The 9,664-nt window shown below is 45.2% G+C and overlaps 1 pseudogene; it reads left to right on the top strand.

Moving 5' to 3' along the window:
* Positions 1-3,353: 3,353 nt before the first annotated feature.
* On the top strand, positions 3,354-9,409 carry LOC103204656 (annotated as a pseudogene).
* The last annotated feature ends 255 nt before the right edge of the window (positions 9,410-9,664 follow it).

Here is a 9,664-nt window from a genome sequence, read left to right as displayed (position 1 = left end):
ACAACTCTGCTGGAAAGAGCCCTGCAATACCGGTGAGAAGCACCTGGAGGACTCTGAGCTCCATAACTTTTTGGAGCTGAATGAGCTGATGGGAACCCCTGCCCAAAATTCTCTCCTCAGAGAGAAGCAAGGTTATTGCTTCCCTTTGTACCTATCTTGAGGGGAAGTATTGGAGAAAGAGGCTTTGCAGCTCCAGGAACAAACCAGCAAGAGCTCTGGAAAAGAGGTGGGTATTTTTTGGTATGTGTTTATGGGGCTGGGAGGGGCTGAGGATGGCAGAAGGCAGGAAGGAGCAGTATCAAGACTCCTGGCGCTTATTTAGTCTGTAAGAACACAAGCAGCCTTCTCTTAAGGGCAGCTGTTTCAGGTGGCAGTGAGAAGGATGCCTGACACTTCCAGGAAATATCTTATTCCTCAGCTGTGCTCTGATGACTAGACCTTAAAAGAGCAAATTGTTCTTTTGCATTCACAAGCCTGTCACCTAATGATAATTTAGCATTTTTCTCTGGAGGTGCCTTTCCCCGTATCTAAGGAGAATGAGGATTTTACTGAAGTCCCTGGAAGCTGTGAATCCACTATAATTAATTTCTTCATCTTGGGTCATGTTTAGAGAATCCTGCACTTCATACGTATAAAAATTTCATGTATATTTTCACCTAGGTACAAATGATGCGAGGGAAAGATGTGAGAGGAAAATAAAATGGCTTGAATTTTGGAGAAAGGGCAGCAGTAGGTAAATAAATCGATGAAGAGTTCTAGGGCGGTGCAGTTCTAACCTGTGAGTCTCATTTCAGAATTTTAAAATCAAAGCTTCAGGACTTACAGGGCATTTGGTAGGTGTAGTATCAATAAACACTTTCCCATGAAGAAATGAAGGCTTAAGTCCTCTTAAGATTAAAGAAAATAATGACATGAAGAGTCTCAATGAAATACAAGCAAGGATTGGCAACGGTGATGGGCATTTTTTAACATTTGTACTCTTGAGTTGATAAATCCTGTTTTGGCTATGTCTGTACACTCTAGTTGCTAAATAACTTAGTATTTTTTAAAAAAAAATTATTGTATTTTGGGTGCAAATTTACAGAGCAAAATTTGTTTCACATTCAACAGTTCATACACATTTGATTTCATACCCTAATTACCATCCCCAACCATAACAAACTCTCCTCCCCTCCCATCCCTGTGACTACCTCTCCCTGTGCCCTTCTTAACTATGCATTCCTGTCTGTCTAGATTTCCCTCTGTGTGAATGCTGCCTCTCTGGTGTTTCATGGCTGATTGCTATAAGGGGTACATCTCCCTGGGGTACATGTTCTGTATGTAGGTCTTTCTGCTGTTGGGTTGAGAGCCAATCCATGGGATTGAGCCCATTTCTAGGCCCAAAGGGTAACCTGGGGCCATAGTCTTGGGGGTTCCACCGGACTCTATCTGACCAACAATTGTCAATTTTGTTTTTGAATTTTGTTCCACACTTTTCCTTCCACTCTATCCAGGATCTCTGGTTTTGATCCCTTTCTGAGTGGTTGGCATCGGTAGCCAGGCACCATCTAATTCTTCTGATCTTCAAGTTGAAGGTTGAGGTCCTCGTGATCCTTCTTGGACTAATTGTTTCTGAATGCCTTTGATATTCTTCACTCTTCTTTGATTCAGATGAGAGGAGACCAATAGTTGCATCTTAGATGGCTGCTTGAAAGCTTTTAAGACTCCAGATGCTACTCACCAAAGTTGGTTGTGGAACAAGATTTTAATGTACTGTGTTGTGCCAATTGAGCATGATTTCCCCTGAGACTATGGTCCTGAGATGGCAGGCCCAGTGATTCTCTCGAGGTGTTTGGTTGACTCTGAGAGGTTACTCCAACTCTTGTCTTCTGTTGCTTCTGTAATGTGTGTGGCTAATCTCATACCACAAGTACATATGTAAGATTATTTTCAGCCAAATCTATCCTTGGTCTAGGGTATATTCCTGTTTGCTGATCCCCACCTGATCTTCTCACTTGTCTATGCATTTATCTCTAGCCTGGTGTATTGTGCATATGCTAGTGTTTACCTTTGTTGTCTATATCTTATGTGCATGTTTCAGTGTGTTTCCTTTCCCCAATGTCATCATTCTGGTCACAGACTCTTCCCATACCATCCCTCCCCTCACCTAAATCCACGTGTGACCCCCAACTAGTCCAAAATTTTCCCTCCCATTCCCTCCCATCCCCAGTAACCAACAAAGTTGAGTTTCCTTCCCTAAGTAAACCTTTCCTTGACTTTTTACAAGAATGGGCTCTATGATATTTGTCCTTCTCTGATTAACTTATTTCAGTCAACATAATATCCTCCAAATGCATCCATGTTGTGAGATGATTTGTGTATTCTTCATTATTCTTTAATATTGCATAGTATTCCATTGTGTGAATGTACATAATTTGGTCATCCTTTCGTCTGTTGATGGGCATTTAGGTTGTTTCCATCTCTTTGCTATAGTGAATTGTGCTGTGATGAACATGAGTGTTCATCTGTCTGTTTGTGTCCTATCTCTTGCCTCTTTAGGATAGATTCCTAGTAATGGAATTGCTGGATCAAGTGGTATTTCTATTTTCAGTTTTCTAAGGAAATGCCATACCATTTTCCATAATGGTTGTACCATTTTGCAGTCCCACCAGCAGTGTATGAGAGTTCCAATCTCTCCACAACCTCACCAGCATTTGTAAATAACTATTAATTTTATAGGTATTCTGTATTTTAAGGATAGTCTAAGGATATACACATGGACCAATCTATGGCTTTTAAATAAAGATCGTTACTACTTTATAATTACTTCAACCTATAAATCACATGGTACCTTTTTGGGGACATTGAAAATTCAGAACACTCTAGATATGTACAATCAAATATAGTAGCTACTAGCCAGGTGTGGCTATTAATAAAGTAAAACTAAAAATTCAGTTGCTCTGTAATACTAGGCACATTTCAAGTGCTCAGTAGCCACATGGTTAGTGGCTATTATATTGGATAGCACAGATACATAATTCCTTCATCACAGTTCTATTGATAGCACTGTTCTTGATGTTTTATGGACCTGAAGTCAGGTGCCTTAGACCCATTTATAATTAAGGGGCTCTTATTATTTCTCACACAGATTACATCAGATTTCCAGCTGTTTGGGATTTGGATATACATGAAGCAGGGATATAAAAAAACCAAAACACATCATGAGTGAATCTTCATCTGGTGCCTCCAGACACAAATATTCCCAGTTCCAAAAGGGAAACGTTGCTCCCTCCACCTCAGTATTCTGATTGAGGACACTCTCTGGGATTAAATTTCCAGGGAGTAAATTATCTTCTAGAAAAATCCAAGTGAAGATGTCTAAGGTAAGTTTTGGGAGGCATAGACTCCATCTCAGAAAGGGATTGTGGGAAGTGAAGAGGAGCAAAGAGGCTTGGGACATCCTGATTTACTCAGAACAGCTGTTCTCAAAGTGTGATCTGTGCAACTCTGAGTCACTGAAATCCTTTCAAAGATGCATGCAATCAAAATTATTTTCACAACAGTACTAAGAAATGATCAGTCTTTCTCCCTGTATTGATATTTGCACAGCTGGGGAACTTAGCAAAAATCAAGGATGTGTCATCAAACTATAACAGTAATTGTGTTCTTCCCCATCATCTACTTGTAGGAAAAACAAAATCAAACAAACAAACAAAAAAAACCCAGCTTCATTTAAATATGAACTGATTGAAGCATTAGAATTTATTTACTTTATTAAATCACCATCGTCAAGTCCATATCTTTTCATATACTATGTGATGAATGGCCAGATTCATCTATAGTACTTTGGTCACGTTGTTAGAAGAGGCCAATTGCTGGAGAAGGATACCATGCTTGGTAAATAGAAGGTTAGCAAAAAAGGAGAAGACCTTCAACAAGATGGATTGACACAGTGGCTGCAACAATGGACTTAAGTATAGCAGCTATTGTAAGGATGGCACAGGACTGGGCCATGTTTCATTCTGTTGTACATAGGGTCACTATGAGTTGAACCCAACTCAAGCACCTAACAATAATAACATGTGATGAAATAGGAGGTATGTATAAAGCATTTCTCCTACATTCTGAAGTGTGATATTTGCCTCAAATAGAATAATTTGTGTGAGCTGAACTAGTCTTTTTTTAAAATGTAATATCATTTATTTTTCCTTGAAAGAAAGTTTGACAGAAATATTACCTTGGATATATAGCACTTTCTTGAAAAAGAACTAATAAGACTCACTTAAAGGAAACCATCTGACAGTAATGTTGCCAATGATAAAATGTAGCCTGTCAAGAGATTAGAATATTGGGAAATTTGTATCCACTACAAGTTTGATAGCTTTCCAAAATGTACAAATTTTTCTGCTGAGATAAGTGGTAATACTAACAAATGTGACTTTTTGGTATGAAATGTGTCAACAGTGGAAGATCTGCCTACCCAGTGCATCACTTAAAAAAAAAAAACAACACCTCAAACTCATGCATTTGTACAGAATTCATTCAATGTGCAAGATGGACCTATGGATGTTAATGAACAGAACATAAAATATTCATAATAGGGTTTCTGACTGCAACTATCCTTTAAGAAATATCACTCCTTTAGCTTTAGTAAAGATCAAAGATGAGCATTCACAATTATTTGGAAAGGCTATTAAAAATACTCCATTTTTCCAACTTCTTATTTGTGTGATGCTGGATTTTTTTTAGTATACACCGCAACCAAAATAACAGATTGAGTGCAGAAGCAGATATGAGAATCCAGAAGTCTTCTATTGACACATAGAGATTTATGAAAATGTAAAATGATCCATTCACCTCATTTCCTTGTTTTATATTGGAAAATACTTACTTTTCATGAAAATATATTATCTCTGTTAACATTTAATGGATTATTTATATTTTAAACTGATTTAAAAATTTTAGCCACTCCTCAGAAGGAAGGTTGGACAATCTACTTGCATAGTGATACTGCCTCAGAAACCCAAGGAGGAGTCGCTATGAGTCGGATCTGACTCGACAGCAGTGGGTTTGGTTTGTTTTTTTAAGGCACTTGTCTGCTAACCAGAAGGCTGGTGGTTCAAACCCACCAGCCACTCCTCGGAAGGAAGATTGGGCAATCTACTTCCATAGTGATACCACCTCGGAAACCCAAGGAGGGGTCGCTATGAATCGGGTCCAATTTGACAGCAAATAACAACAACAAATTTTTTTTTTTTTAAATCTGTTTCAGTTTCTCCTACAGTTAATATCAGTAGTTATAACCCATGTAAACAAAATTTGTTTGGGTTCCTCCTCAGTTTGTAAGAGTGAATAGAAATCCTATGGAGTCCTGGTGGTACAACGGTTAAGCTCTTGGCTACTAATCCAAAGGTAGGTGGTTGGAACTCATAAATTGCTCCTCAAGAGAAAAGACCTGGGGATCTGCTCCTTTCAGGATTCCCAAAACCAAACCCACTGCCCTCAAGTGGATTCCAACTCATAGTGACCCTGTGGGACAGAGTTGAACTGCCCCACATGGTTTTCAAGACTATAAATCTTTATGGAAGCAGATTGCCACATCTTTCTCTAGGGGAGTGCTGGTAGGTTCAAACAACCTACCTTTTGGTTAGCAGTTGATGTTTTAACCACTTGGTCACCAGTGCATCTTCCTTTAAAGATTAACCCAAAACCAAACCACTCACTGCCATCTATTTGATAGTAATGCATAGTGACCCCCATAGGGTTTCCAAGGCTGTAAATCGGGAGTAGATTGCTTCATCTTCCAAGCAAGCAGCTGATGGGTTTGAACCACCAACCTGGTTAGCAGCCAAATGCCTTACCCACTGCGCCCTCCTTCAATTAAAAATTACAGTCTAGGAAGTTCAACCTTATGGGGCAGTTCTACTAGGTCATCTAGGGGTGCTATGAATCCGCTTCAGGGCACACAACAACATAGAGATTCTGAACTAAAAAGAACCTCTGACTAAAGCAGGCTTGGCCCAGAACTTAAGGAGACAATGTAAGAGGAGGGGAGGGCTTAGGACAAAGTTCCAGAACCCCGGTTTGGCTCTTATACCAGATGACGGTGTCAGAAGTGGGGAAGCCAAGCGTTGGGGATCCCCCTCCTCTGAATTTCACTTCTCCGTCACAACTCTCTCCATCTGCCCGAACACAAGTGACAGGCCTCAGTTCTCCAATTTGGGTCTCATTTCTGGAGAAGCCAGTCACCGTCACCGCGGACCCCGGTTATAGATCTGCTGGGCCGGCTGGAATGCAGATTGGCCCTAGAATCCCAGGAGCCTGGACAAGGCATCCTGGACCCTCCTCCTGCTGCTCTCGGGGGCCCTGGCCCTGACCCAGATCGGGGTGGGTGAGTGCGGAGGGAGGAGCGAGGGGACCACCCAGCGCGGATCCTGAACCTTCTGTGAAAGCCGCGCCCCTGCGGTCAAGCCCAGATTTCCCCACACCCCCTTCTCTGGGTCCCTCCTCTCTCCCACCGCGAGGTCCCAGCCCTGTTCCTCCCGCCGCCCCTTCTGGGTCCTCGAGACCCTTGGTTTCTTTCTCCGCCGCTCCGACCCCATAGCCCCGGGACCCGGGCGCCGCGCCGGGAGGGGGTCGGTGTCTCAGCCGCTGCCCCGGCCCCAAGGCTCTCACTCCATGATGTATTTCGACACCGTCCTGTCCCCGCCCGGCCGCCGGGAGTTCCGGTCCAACGCTGTCGGCTACGTAGACTACTCGCAGGTGTTGCGGTTCGACAGCGACGCTGCGAATCCAAGGGAGGAGCCCCGGGCGCCGTGGATGGAGAAGGAGGCGCCGGAGTAGTGGGACCAGAACAGGATCCACAAAGACACCGCAGAGATGTACTGAGTGTACCTGCAGACGGAGCTCGGTTACTACAACCAGAGTGAGGCCGGTGAGTGATGCCGGGCCCGGGTCGCATGTCAGGAGTGCCTTCGACTCCACGTACGGGTGGTTCCGAATCTCCATGTCCGAACTTCACCCCATGGCCGCGGCACCCGCTTGGCCCTTGAACACCGCAAGAGCCCTAGTGACTCGCTCAGGTGTGGTCTTCAGTTTAGACCCAAATGGTGTCTGACCAATCACCGCCAGTCTGGGGCTCGGGGGCGCGGCTGATCACCGGGGACCGGGTCTCACACCTTCCAGAGGTTGTAGGGCTGCGAAGTGGGGCCCGACGGGAGCCTCCTACACGGTTATGATCAGTATACCTATGATGGCGCCGATTACATCGCCCTAAATGCTAATCAGAAGGCTGGGGTTCAAACCCATCAGTCACTCCTCGGAAGGAAGGTTGGGCAATCTACTTCTCCAGTGATACCGCCTTGGAAACCCAAGGAGGGGTCGCTATGAATCGGATCCCACTCCACCGCAGTGTGTTGCGTTGCGTTGAATTGAGGACCTGCGCTCCTGGACAGCGGCGGACAAGGCTGCTCAGATCACCCAGAGCAAGTGGGAGGACAACGGTGTGGCAGAGCGCTACTGGGCCTACTTGGAGAGCAGGTGCGTGGAGTCGCTCCGCAGATCCTGGGAGAACGGGAGGGAGATGCTGGAGCGCTCAGGCACTAGGGCTCTCGGGGTTCCTTCCACAACTCCTTTAGAGCTGGTACTGTGTCCGCCCTCAAAAGGAGGGGAGGAAAATGGGATGAACGCCAGAATACCCCCTCGCAAGGGTGTGGAGGAGTTAGCGCAGATCTCCTGATCCTCTACTAGCGGGTCACTTGCCCTGAGGAGCCCTCTTTGTCTCAGAGATAGTTAGGGGATCAGGGGAAAGCAGCGGAAATTATTTCTGACTGATCAGTAGTTTCCTTAGATCCTGGAATCGACCCTGGGAACCACCACGGACTTTCTCAAGCTTTGTTATCTGCCTCACACCCAATGGAGGTCTGATTCTAGCTTTTCTGAGTTTCTCAGCCTCACCCAGGTCATAACTAGAAATCCCTGTTCTCCCCCTTGACTCCTGGAGCTTCCTACTACGGACTGCCTCACTTTGATTCTAGATCTTTTCAAAGAATAGGAAATTATGTTTGGGTTTTGCACTCCCTCCCCCACCCCAATTGTCCTGTCTGTTCTCAGCATGATCACATGAACACTGTTCAAGTGGCCTATGGGAGACAATGCAGAGTTGCAGAATTGTCTGACCCTTCCCTGCAGTGCCTCCAAAGATACATGTAACTGACCACCCCATCTCTGACCAAGGGGTCAAACTGAGGTGCTGGGCCCTGGGCTTCTACCCAGCAAAGATCACCCTGACCTGGCAGCAGGATGGGGAGGACCAGACCCAGGACACGGAGCTTGTGGAGACCAGGCCTGCAGAGGACAGGACCTTCCAGAAGTGGGTGGCTATGGTGGTGCCCAGTGGAGTGGAGCAGAAATACACATGCTGTGTGAGGCATGAGGGGCTGCTCAAGCCCCTCACTCTGAGATGGGGTAAGAAGGGGGATGAGGAACCCTTCTGGAGACCTCCAAGGAGTCAAGACTCCTCACTTCACTTGTCTTTCCCAAACTATCTTCCCAGCCCGCCATGTCCATCATGGGAATGGTTGCTGGCCTGATTCTCCTTGGAAATGTGGTCCTTGGAGCTGTAATCTGGAGGAAGAAGAGCTCAGGTGGAGATGGGGATGCCGTCTGAGTTTTCTTATGCCACTGGGGGTTTCAGGTTCCAAGTAGGAGAACTGACATTTCCTACTTCCTTAAGGAAGGCACCATCCTCATATGTGCTGACCCAATCTTGGGCCTTGTGTGCTAACAATTACTCTTTTGTAAAGCACATATGAAAATGAACCTTAATGGTTCTCATGTTGGAGCCCTGATTCCCAATAGGTGAATGTCACAGGGAAGGGTTTCTGCTGAGAGACTTCCAAGAGGAGGGTCGGTCCAGTCCCTGAAAATCTTTCCTTATCTTGGCTTGGGTCTGCAGTCACAGTTCTGGAAGCACCTCTAAGGTCCAGGACTTGTTGGTTCTTCTAGGACGTCATGGTCTTTCCATCTCCCCAGTCTCTCACCAAATGCTTTCTTCCCACAGGTGGAGAAGTAGGGAGCTATGCTGAAGCTGCAAGTAAGTATGGAAGGAGAGAGGCTGATCCTGCATGAGACCCTTGGGATAGTATAAACAGACAGGAGCACATGAGGGAGCCCCCTCACCCCAAAATTCCTATTCTCCTGGTCTCATCTCCTATAGGCTCTGACCAGATCCTGCTTATGTTCTTTTCTAGGCAGTGGCAGTGCCCAGTGCTTTGAGGCACCTTTCACTGCTTCTAAAGGTGAGACCCTGGAAGCCCTGGCAAGGGGGAGGGAATGGGGCACAGAGGACACAACTGGGTTATGGGGATTCTTTGAATTTGGACATTTTGAGATTGCAGTGGGCTATTCCAAGTGTCCATACTTACAGTGAATAACCTAAATTTATTCATGACTCTTTTATTCCATAGCATTATGCCTTGTGTGGGATTGAGTGATACAAGATTTGTTCATATCCCATTTTGTGACTTTTTTTCCTGCAACTGATGTCTGAATGTGTCTGTATTCATAAAGCCATAATGTGAGGGCATGGGGAGACTAGCCCACCTCACATATCAGGACCCCCTCCCAACACTGACCATTGACCCTTCCTTGATTGCTGGTCCCTGTTCCAGCAGAGGAGGGGCTG

The sequence above is a fragment of the Orycteropus afer genome, unplaced genomic scaffold (genome assembly GCF_000298275.1).
Source record: "Orycteropus afer afer isolate SDZICR_OR568_19922 unplaced genomic scaffold, OryAfe1.0 scaffold00255, whole genome shotgun sequence".
Lineage (NCBI taxonomy): Eukaryota > Metazoa > Chordata > Mammalia > Tubulidentata > Orycteropodidae > Orycteropus > Orycteropus afer.
The sequence above is the reverse complement of the archived record's forward strand: the minus strand, read 5'-3'. Positions and strand labels throughout refer to the sequence as shown.